The sequence below is a fragment of the Triticum aestivum genome, chromosome 1B (assembly GCF_018294505.1).
Source record: "Triticum aestivum cultivar Chinese Spring chromosome 1B, IWGSC CS RefSeq v2.1, whole genome shotgun sequence".
Classification (NCBI taxonomy): Eukaryota; Viridiplantae; Streptophyta; class Magnoliopsida; order Poales; family Poaceae; genus Triticum; species Triticum aestivum.
The window spans coordinates 188,137,271-188,147,012 of NC_057795.1; positions in this window are offsets into that span (position 1 = coordinate 188,137,271).

Below are 9,742 nucleotides of genomic sequence, written 5' to 3' on the forward strand. Positions count from 1 at the left end.
CAGGTGCCGCGCTGTCTTTTCGTGTTATCACATGAAGTGAGTTCACTGTTTTGACTTCTAGTGGGAAAGTCTTCTGTTTTCCAGAGTGCTGCTTTTGGGTTTCGTCACTTTCGCTTGGTGTGTCGAGCCCCTTGTGTTCGGCATTAAGTCGGCCGGACTGTTTGAAGACCCAACAATCTCTGTGGGTATGGTTTGCAGGCTTCCCGGAGGTACCATGTATTTGACATAGTCTATCCAGAATCTTGTTTAGGTTGGATAGCTCGTCACTGTTGTCCTTGAGGGGCAGTGTTTTGTTGTTCGGCCGAGAGCTTTTGAATCCGGCGTTGACCGCCGTACTATTCGGGCCATTTTCCTTATTCCGGCGCTGATCTTTTCTGCGTCGTGATTTCCCATTTCCATCCCTGACTTCGGATGTACTCGGGTCGCTGGTGCTGCATCTAGCCAGCCAGCTGTCTTCCCCCGCGCAAAAGCGGGTCATGAGGCTTGTTAGTGCGGCCATTGTTCTTGGTTTTTCCTGGCCGAGGTGTCTGGCAAGCCATTCGTCTCGGACGTTGTGTTTAAAGGCTGCTAAGGCTTCAGCGTCCGGACAGTCGACTATTTGGTTCTTTTTAGTGAGGAACCTGTTCCAGAATTTGCGTGCTGACTCTCCGGGCTGTTGAGTTATGTGACTTAAATCGTCTGCATCCGGAGGGCGGACATAGGTCCCCTGAAAATTTGCTCGAAACGCATCCTCAAGCTCTTCCCAACTTCCAATGGTATTTTCTGGGAGGCTTTTAAGCCAATGCCGAGCTGGCCCTTTGAGCTTGAGGGGTAGGTATTTTATGGCATGGAGATCGTCTCCTCTGGCCATATGTATGTGTAGGATGTAATCCTCAATCCAGACTCCGTGGTCTGTTGTTCCGTCATATGCGTCTATGTTTACGGGTTTGAATCCCGCTGGAAATCCATGATCCAGTACCTCGTTGGTGAAACATAGTGGGTGTGCGGCGCCCCTGTATTTGGGTGTGCCGTTGTCTTCAAATGCTCGGCAGGTTATGTTGCTTCCTGGAGTCTTCTTTTTTGGCCCATAGATGGATCTGACTGGGTCGTCCTTTTTCCGAGGATCTTTATGCTGATCGTGTGCCGGCTTGTGTGCGGCGCCCCTTGTTGCTCTTGGCCTGTCATCTGGTCGTCTATCCGGCCAGGCGGCTTCTTTCTTTTTTGACTGCGGGGGCTCTAAGGCCTCCTCGTCAAATTCGGGCAACAGCTTGCGCTTCAGGTAGCTCTTTGTCTGGTGACTAGCGCCATGTTTATCTGTGGTGTTGAGTACTTTGCTCCATCTCATTCTGAGTGCGTCCTCCGCTGTTTTGAGCTTCCGCTTTTGCTTCTTCAAACTTCTTGCAGTGGCGACGAGCCTTTTATGAAGGTTCGTATGCTCTGGTGATGTGAGATCGTCTTCACCGGGGATGGGTTGCTTGTCCAGTTCATCATGTCCGGCTGGCTGCTTGGTGACATGTGCGTCGTCCACTACTTCGCCCTGCTCTAGGGCCGGGTCCGTATGGGTGCCATTTTTATCGAGGCCGGTCTTCGGGCGGCGCTTGCGTCGCCGTTTTGGTTGTTTGCTGGGGGAGTTGTCCTTCGCCGCGTCCCATTTCTCCTCATTATCGCTTCTTTTTGGTGTATCCACCATGTATACGTCGTGAGTTGGGGTGGCTTTCCCGTGCCCGGTAGGCGCTGGTTCTTGGTCTTCTCCGGCATCGTCGTCCATACCGTCGATGTCTTCGGAGTCATAGTTTAGCATGTCGGTTAGATCGTCGACAGTGGCTACTAATTGGGTGGTGGGTGGGCTTTGAATTTCTTCGTCGTCCGCATCCCAACTGTCCTGGCCGTAGTCCGGCCAGGGCTCTCCTGATAACGAGAGGTACTTTAGCGAACTCAAGATGTCACAGAAAGTTGAGCGTGTAAAGATGTCCGCTGCGGTGAACTCCATGACCGGCGCCCAATCGGATTCGATCGGAGGGGGCGCGGGAGGTTCGGAGTCCGGCGAGGAGTCCGGCACCTCGGAGTCACGAGCTTTATGAGGGACAAGGTTAGTGTTCGGCTCTATCGCCGTAGAGGTTGCAGCCCCCGAGGCGGTGTCTAGCCATCCGTCCTCGATCTGCGCAGCCGGTTCCGAATTGAAGATCGGAGCGGGTTTGAGTGCGGCCTCCAGGGTACTGTCCGGCTGCAGAGCTAAATCATGCTCGCCGTGATAGTGCGGCACGCTCGGCTGTGGCTCGAATCCATCGAGGATCAAGTCCCCGCGGATGTCAGCCGTGAAGTTCAAACTTCCAAATCTGACCTGACGGCCAGGGGCGTAGCTTTCGATCTGCTCCAGACGGCCAAGCGAATTGGCCCGCAGTGCAAAGCCGCCGAATACGAAGATCTGTCCGGGGAGAAAGGTCTCACCCTGGACTGCATCGTTGATGATGATCGAAGAAGCCATCGAGCCTATCGGTCACGACACAGAGGAACTCTCAATGAAAGCACCAATGTCGGTGTCAAAACCGGCGGATCTCGGGTAGGGGGTCCCGAACTGTGCGTCTAGGCGGATGGTAACAGGAGACAAGGGACACGATGTTTTACCCAGGTTCGGGCCCTCTTGATGGAGGTAAAACCCTACGTCCTGCTTGATTAATATTGATGATGTGTGTTACAAGAGTAGATCTACCACGAGATCAAGGAGGCTAAACCCTAGAAGCTAGCCTATGGTATGATTGTTTTTCATCCTACGGACTAAAGCCATCCGGTTTATATAGACACCGGAGAGGGCTAGGGTTACACAGAGTCGGTTACAATGGTAGGAGATCTACATATCCGGATCGCCAAGCTTGCCTTCCACGCCAAGGAAAGTCCCATCCGGACACGGGACAAAGTCTTCAATCTTGTATCTTCATAGTCTTGGAGTCCGGCCGATCATGATAGTTCGGCTATCCGGACACCCCCTAGTCCGGAACTCCCTCAATCCCCCTCTATGTTCTCTTCTGTTTCGCGTTTTCCAGATATGGCCCTTCATAGTTTCTTAATTTCTCGGAGATTCGTAACTCTGATTGTGCTGAAAATTTTACACGAGTTTTTCCAAAACTTGTCTTTCTTGCGCCAGAAGAAGGGCCCCAACCGACCCTCGAGGAGGGCACAAGATACCTGGTTGCGCCAGGGTGTGCCCGACGCACCCTGGTGGGTTGTGGTCACTATGGGCCCCCGTTTGCATTGATTCCACCTCCCAAAAATCATAAATATTCCAACATAATTTTCCATAAAATTTATCGCGTTTGGACTTTGTTTGATATGGATTTTCTGCAAAACAAAAACATGCAACAAACAAGAACTGGCACAGGGCATTGGATCAATAGGTTAGTCCAATGAATCATATAAAAAGTTGCCAAAAGTATGTAAAGTTGTATAATATTGGCATGAAACAATCAAAAATTATAGATACGACGGAGACATATCAGCATCCCCAAGCTTAATTCCTGCTCTTCCTTGAGTAGGTAAATGGTAAAAAGGATAATTTTTGATGTGGAATGCTACCTAGCATAAACTTGATCATATATCTAATCATGGCATGAATATTAATACATAAGTGATTCAAAGCAATAGTCTATAATTTGACATAAAGACATCAATACTCAGGCATCCCAACAAACAATCATGTCTTCCAAAATATCAATGCTCAATAAAGCTACCCCTACAAAATCATATAATCTTGTTATGCTCTGTCTTATTAACACAAAGTATTTATCATGCACAACCCCGATGACAAGCCGAGCAATTGGTTCATACTTTTTAAAGCACTTCAGCTTTTTCAACCCTCACGCAATACATGAGCACAAGCCATGGATATAGCACTATAGGTGGAATAGAGTATGACGATAGGGGTAAATATAGAGAAGACAAAAAAGTAAGAAAGTCTCACATCGACGGGCTAACATATGTGCTATGGATATGCCCATCAATTGATATCAATGCGAGGAGTAGGGATTGCCATGCAATGGATGCATTAAGAGCTATAAGTGTATGAAAGCTCAACATGAAAACTAAGTGGGTGTGCATCCAACTTGCTTGCTCATGAAGACCTCGGGCATTTGAGGAAGCCCATCATCGGAATATACAAGCCAAGTTCTATAATGAAAAATTCCCACTCGTATATGAAAGTGACTACATAGGAGACTCTCTATATGAAAAACATGGTGCTACTTTGAAGCACAAGTGTGGTAAAAGATAGTGACAATGCCCCTTCTCTTTTTTTCTTTTTTTCTTTTTTTTCTTTATTCTTTTTCTCTCTCTCATTGTATGGAGTCTCATCCCAACTTGTGGGGGAATCATACTTTCCATCATCCTTTCCTCGTTGGGACATGCTCTAATAATGAATAATGATTATATTTACTTATAACTCAAAATAAAATAAAAATTACAACTCTATACCTAGAACAAAGTATGACTTTATATGAATGCCTCTCACAGTGTACCAGGATGTGCAATGATCTAGCATAACAACGATATCAAAAAACTGACAAGCCATGGAAATATCATGCTAGCTATCTTACGATCATGCAATATGACAATGAATGTTCAAGTCATCAAAACGGAGGCGGTGGAAGTTGCATGGCAATATATCTCGGAATGGCTATGGAAAGGCCATAATATTTAGGTATGGTGGCTGTTTTGAGGAAGATATAATAAGGCTTATGTGTGATAGAGGGTATCATATCACGGGGTTTGGATGCACCTGCGAAGTTTGCACCACATCTCGAGGTGAGAAAGGGCAATGCACGGTATCATAGAGGCTAGCAAATTGCGGAAAGGTAAGAGTGTGTATAATCCATGGACTCGCATTAGTCATAAAGAAGTCATATACTTATTGCAAAAGTTTATTAGCCCTCAAAGCAAAGTACTACTATGCATGCCCCTAGGGGGATATATTGGTAGGAAAAGACCATCCCTTGTCCCCGACCGCCACTCATAAGGAAGTCAATCAGTAATAAATCATGCTCCAACTTCATAGCACAACGAGAGACTATACATGCATGCTTTGGAAACCACAAACCTCAACACCGACATTCTTACTAACCACAACCGTTTACTAGTACCTCCCACATATTATCATCTCTATATCGCAAAACTATTGCAAGGAAACAAACATATCATATTCAGTGATCCATAAGTTTTATATAGGATTTCATGACTAACCATGCAATTGACCAATTCATGTTGACTCTCTAAATAGATATAAGTGAAGCACGAGAGTTTAATTCTTTCTAGAAAAGACCATGCTCTATCAAATATAAGTGAAGCAAAAGAGCATTCTATAAATAATGGTTTTCCATGTGAAGAGAAATAGGCAATCCAAACTTCAAATGATATAAATGAAGCACATGAAGCATTCTATAAAGCCATACTCAAAAGATATAAGTGAACTGCAATGGGCATTCTATAAATCGACCATGGACTATCTCATACCAGCATGGTGCATAAAATAAAAATGAAAACTAAGCACAAAATACGCTCCAAGATTTACACGTATCACATGAACGAAACAAGAATAAAAACGTACTGATACTTGTTAAAGAAAGATGGAATGCCTTCTAGGGCATCCCCAAACTTAGGCGCTTGAGTCTCCTTGGATATTTACTTGGGGTGCCTTGGGCATCCCCAGGCTTGAGCTCTTGCCTCTCCTCCTTCTCCTCATATCAAGATCTCCTCAATCTTTGATCACTTCATTCACACAAAACTCAACAGAAAGCTCGGTAAGATCCATTACTATAATAAACCAAATCACTACTCTAAGTACTATTGCAAACCAATTCATATTTTGTTTTTGCATTGTAGCTACTATAATATAACTTGTCCATGGCGTATACCACCGATAGAATTGATAGTTTCATCAAAACAAGCAAAACAATGCATCAAAAGCAGAATCTGTCTTAAACATGACAGTCTGTAGAAATCTAAACATCTACCATACTTCTGGTACTCCAAAAATTCTGAAAAATTCAAACGAAATAAAAAATTTGTATATCAATAATGTGCAAAAAATTTAAGAACTGTTTGACGTTCCGGTAAAAAACTAAAATTCATTTGCTACAGCCAAAGTTTCTGTTCCTGCACCGCACATAACAGCAAGCAATCTAATCATCCTAAAGGAAAATCTTGGCACATGATATAATACAATGGATTTGTACAAGGGGACAATTATTTTTGTTGAAAACTTTCTGTAATTAAGATTCATAAAGTTTCCATGGGCATGAACAAAGTTCAAGGAGCTCCCCCACTTCAACGGTGTTCATCTTTCTCACTTTCACTTTTCTTTTTGTGAAATTTTAAGTTGCCCTCTATATTTTTTTTGTTTTTAAACTTTATAAAAGCATTCAACAGAATAAAATGACTCTCTAAAACTTCCGGGTTGTCTCCCTGGCAGCGCTTTCTTTAAAGCCATTAAGCTAGGCATAAAGTGCTCAAGTAGTGGATCCACCCGGATCCGAAGGTATATCAAAGCCAATTTTAATTAGCAATGATTTGGCATTTAGTAGTGAGCACAAGGCAACATATATCAAGCAATGACAAAGTATAACTCTCATCCTATGCATGGCATGTCATACAAGAACAATTCATGCACATGAAGTAAAGGCCAATACATAGCATGATAATTGCAAGTAGGAAACATAAAGAGGTGGAGATGTAGTTCCTCTCTCATAATAATTGCAAGTAGGAGCAGCAAGCACATGCATATTACATTCATCAAAATTATCATGAGCAACGGTAAAAGGCAGCCCATCAATATAATCCTTAATAAGAACAAACTTCTCTGATATAGTGTAGTTTGGAGAATTAAAAAAGATAATAAGACTATCACGTGTGGGTGAAATAATTAAAATTTCATTCATAATATAAGGAACCATAGCAAGTTCATCTCCATAAGCATAATTCATACTAGCATCTTGGCCACAAGCATAGCAAGCATCAAGTTCATCAAAAAGGGATATTTCAAAACAATCAACAAGATCATAGCATTCATCCTTTGGTAAGGATGAAGGGACATTAAACAATGTATGAGTTGAAGAGTTACTCTCACTAGAAGGTGGAAACGGGTAGCTAATCCACTCTTCCTCCTTTTTTCTTCACTCTCCTCATCATCTTTTTCATCCAATGAGCTCACAGTTTCATCAATTCCTTCTTCCATAGACTCCTGCAAAATATTAGTCTCTTCTTGGACAGCGGAGACTTTCTCAATAAACACATCAATATCGGAATTGTATTTGTAATTATAATAGCAATATTTAAGGATGGAATAATTTTAAGGTCTACAAACATCATCATCAAAAGCTTCATACTTTAAAAACAAAGATTCAGTTTCATAAGCACCCTTAAAACCAACAAATTCTTCTATTCGTTCCACATCATAATAATCATATCTACCATTGGCATAAGAAGCCAAGGTTTCATTATCATTAAATTTGCATGAAAGGGGAAGGTGTGGAGCATTCATCCTAGAGAAACAAGTAATATCATATCTCTGGCATAAATTCCAAGCATACCAATGCAACATATCAATTTGATCCCATAACAGTTTCCCTTTTTGTGTCAAGCGATAATCCCTAAAGTATTCACGTTGATCCAACGCGTCTCCCATTATCATGTTGAATGGGGTTTTCTCAGGATTAGCAAAGTAGTGCATAATATTTTTCACATAACGAGCATTGAGGGTTTTAGGAGGTTCCCCATCTCCATGAGTAACAAGTACCACTAATTTTTTTTGGTGTTTCATGTTCCATATCCATAAATAAAGATAGAGAACAACTTAGAACTTAAAATAAAAACTACTTGGTGATAAAGTAAACAAGCACACACGAGAATATTCACCCCATGCTATTGTTTCCCAGCAACGGCACCAGAAAAAGGTCTTGATAACCCACAAGTATAGGGGATCAGTTGTAGCCTTCTTCGATAAATAAGAGTGTCGAACCCAACGAGGAGCTAAAGGCCGAACAAATATTCCCTCAAGTTCTATCAACCACCGATACAACTCTATGCACACTTGACGTTTGCTTTACCTAAAACAAGTATGAAACTATTTTACGAGAATAAAACTACGAGTAATTTGCAAGAATAAAACTACGAGTAAATTGCAATATCATAAAAGTGGATAGCTTTTGTCAACAAGAAAGTCATTTGTCCCTAGGCATGAGCTAACATACTTTCTCTTCTTGGATCATATGCACTTATGGTTGGACCCCTAGCAAGCATCCACAACTACTAATTAAAGATCATTAAGGTCATGAAACCCAACCATAGCATTAAGAATCAAGTCCTCTTCATCCCATATGCAACAACCCACCTACTCGGGTTTAAGCTTCTGCCACTCTCGCAACCCACCATAAGCGAATCATGAATGTATTGCAACACCCTACATCAGGGACCCCTCATGTTCCGTGAGATGGAGGGCACCGTAGTACATCACCATAAATAAAATATACAATCATACCAACCAAGATCACGATTAACCCATAGGACAAAATGAATGTACTCAAACATCTTAGGATAGCCAAATATCATTAGGAAATAATATATGGAGTTGAGCACCATGTTTAAGTAGAGATTACAAAGGGGAGAAGAGGTGTTACACCGCTACATAGAGGGGGAGAGAGTTGGTGTTGACGTTAGCAAGATTGTTGACGAAGATTGCCTTCATGATCCTAGCCCCGGCGGCACTCCGGCGCCACCGGGAGAGACAGGGAGAGAGCCCCCCTCCTTCTTCTTGTTCCTTGGACTTCCCCTAGATGGGAGGAGTGTTCCCCCTCTGGTCCATGGCCTCCATGGCAGCGGAGGGGCGGGGGCCCTCCGAGATTGGATCTCCCTCTATGTTCTCTTCTATTTCATTTTTTCCAGATCTGGCCCTTCACGGTTTATTAAATTCCTGGAGATCCGTAACTCCGATTGCGCTGAAATGTTTACACGATATTTTTCCATAAACTATATTTCTTGCGCCAGAAGAAGGGCTCCAATGGACCTTCGAGGAGGGCGCAAGATACCTGGGCGCGCCAGGGGGTGCCCGACGCGCCCTGGTGGGTTGTGGTCGATGTAGGCCCCCGTTTGCATTGATTCCACCTCCCAAAAATCATAAATATTCCAAAATAATTCTCTGTAAATTTTTATCGTGTTTGAACTTCGTTTGATATGGATTTTCTGTGAAACAAAAAAACATGCAACAAACAGGAACTGGCACTGGGCACTAGATCAATAGGTTAGTCTAATAAATCATATAAAAAGTTGCCAAAAGTATGTGAAAGTTGTATAATATTGGCATGAAACAATAAAAAATTATGGATACGACGGAGACATATCAACCCACTACCTATTGATGATAGTTTTCCTAATGAACAATTAGCTGTCATAAATGCTTCTCGTAGTACCCCCAAGGTATGCAGACTATGCTAATTATATTGTTGCTAAATTCATACCACCTAGTTTTACATACCCAAAAAAGAAAAAGTTTTTCTATGATTTCAGACATTACTTCTGGGTTGACCCACAACTTTGTAAAGAAGGAGTAGATGGTGTTAGTAGACGTTGTATTCCTGAGCATGGACAGGAATAGATCCTACGCAAGTGTCACTCTGAGGCCTACGGAGGACACCATGCTGGTGATAGGACTGCACACAATGTATTAAAATCTGGTTTTTATTGGCCTACTCTTTTTAAGGATGCTCGTAAGTGTGTCTTGTCT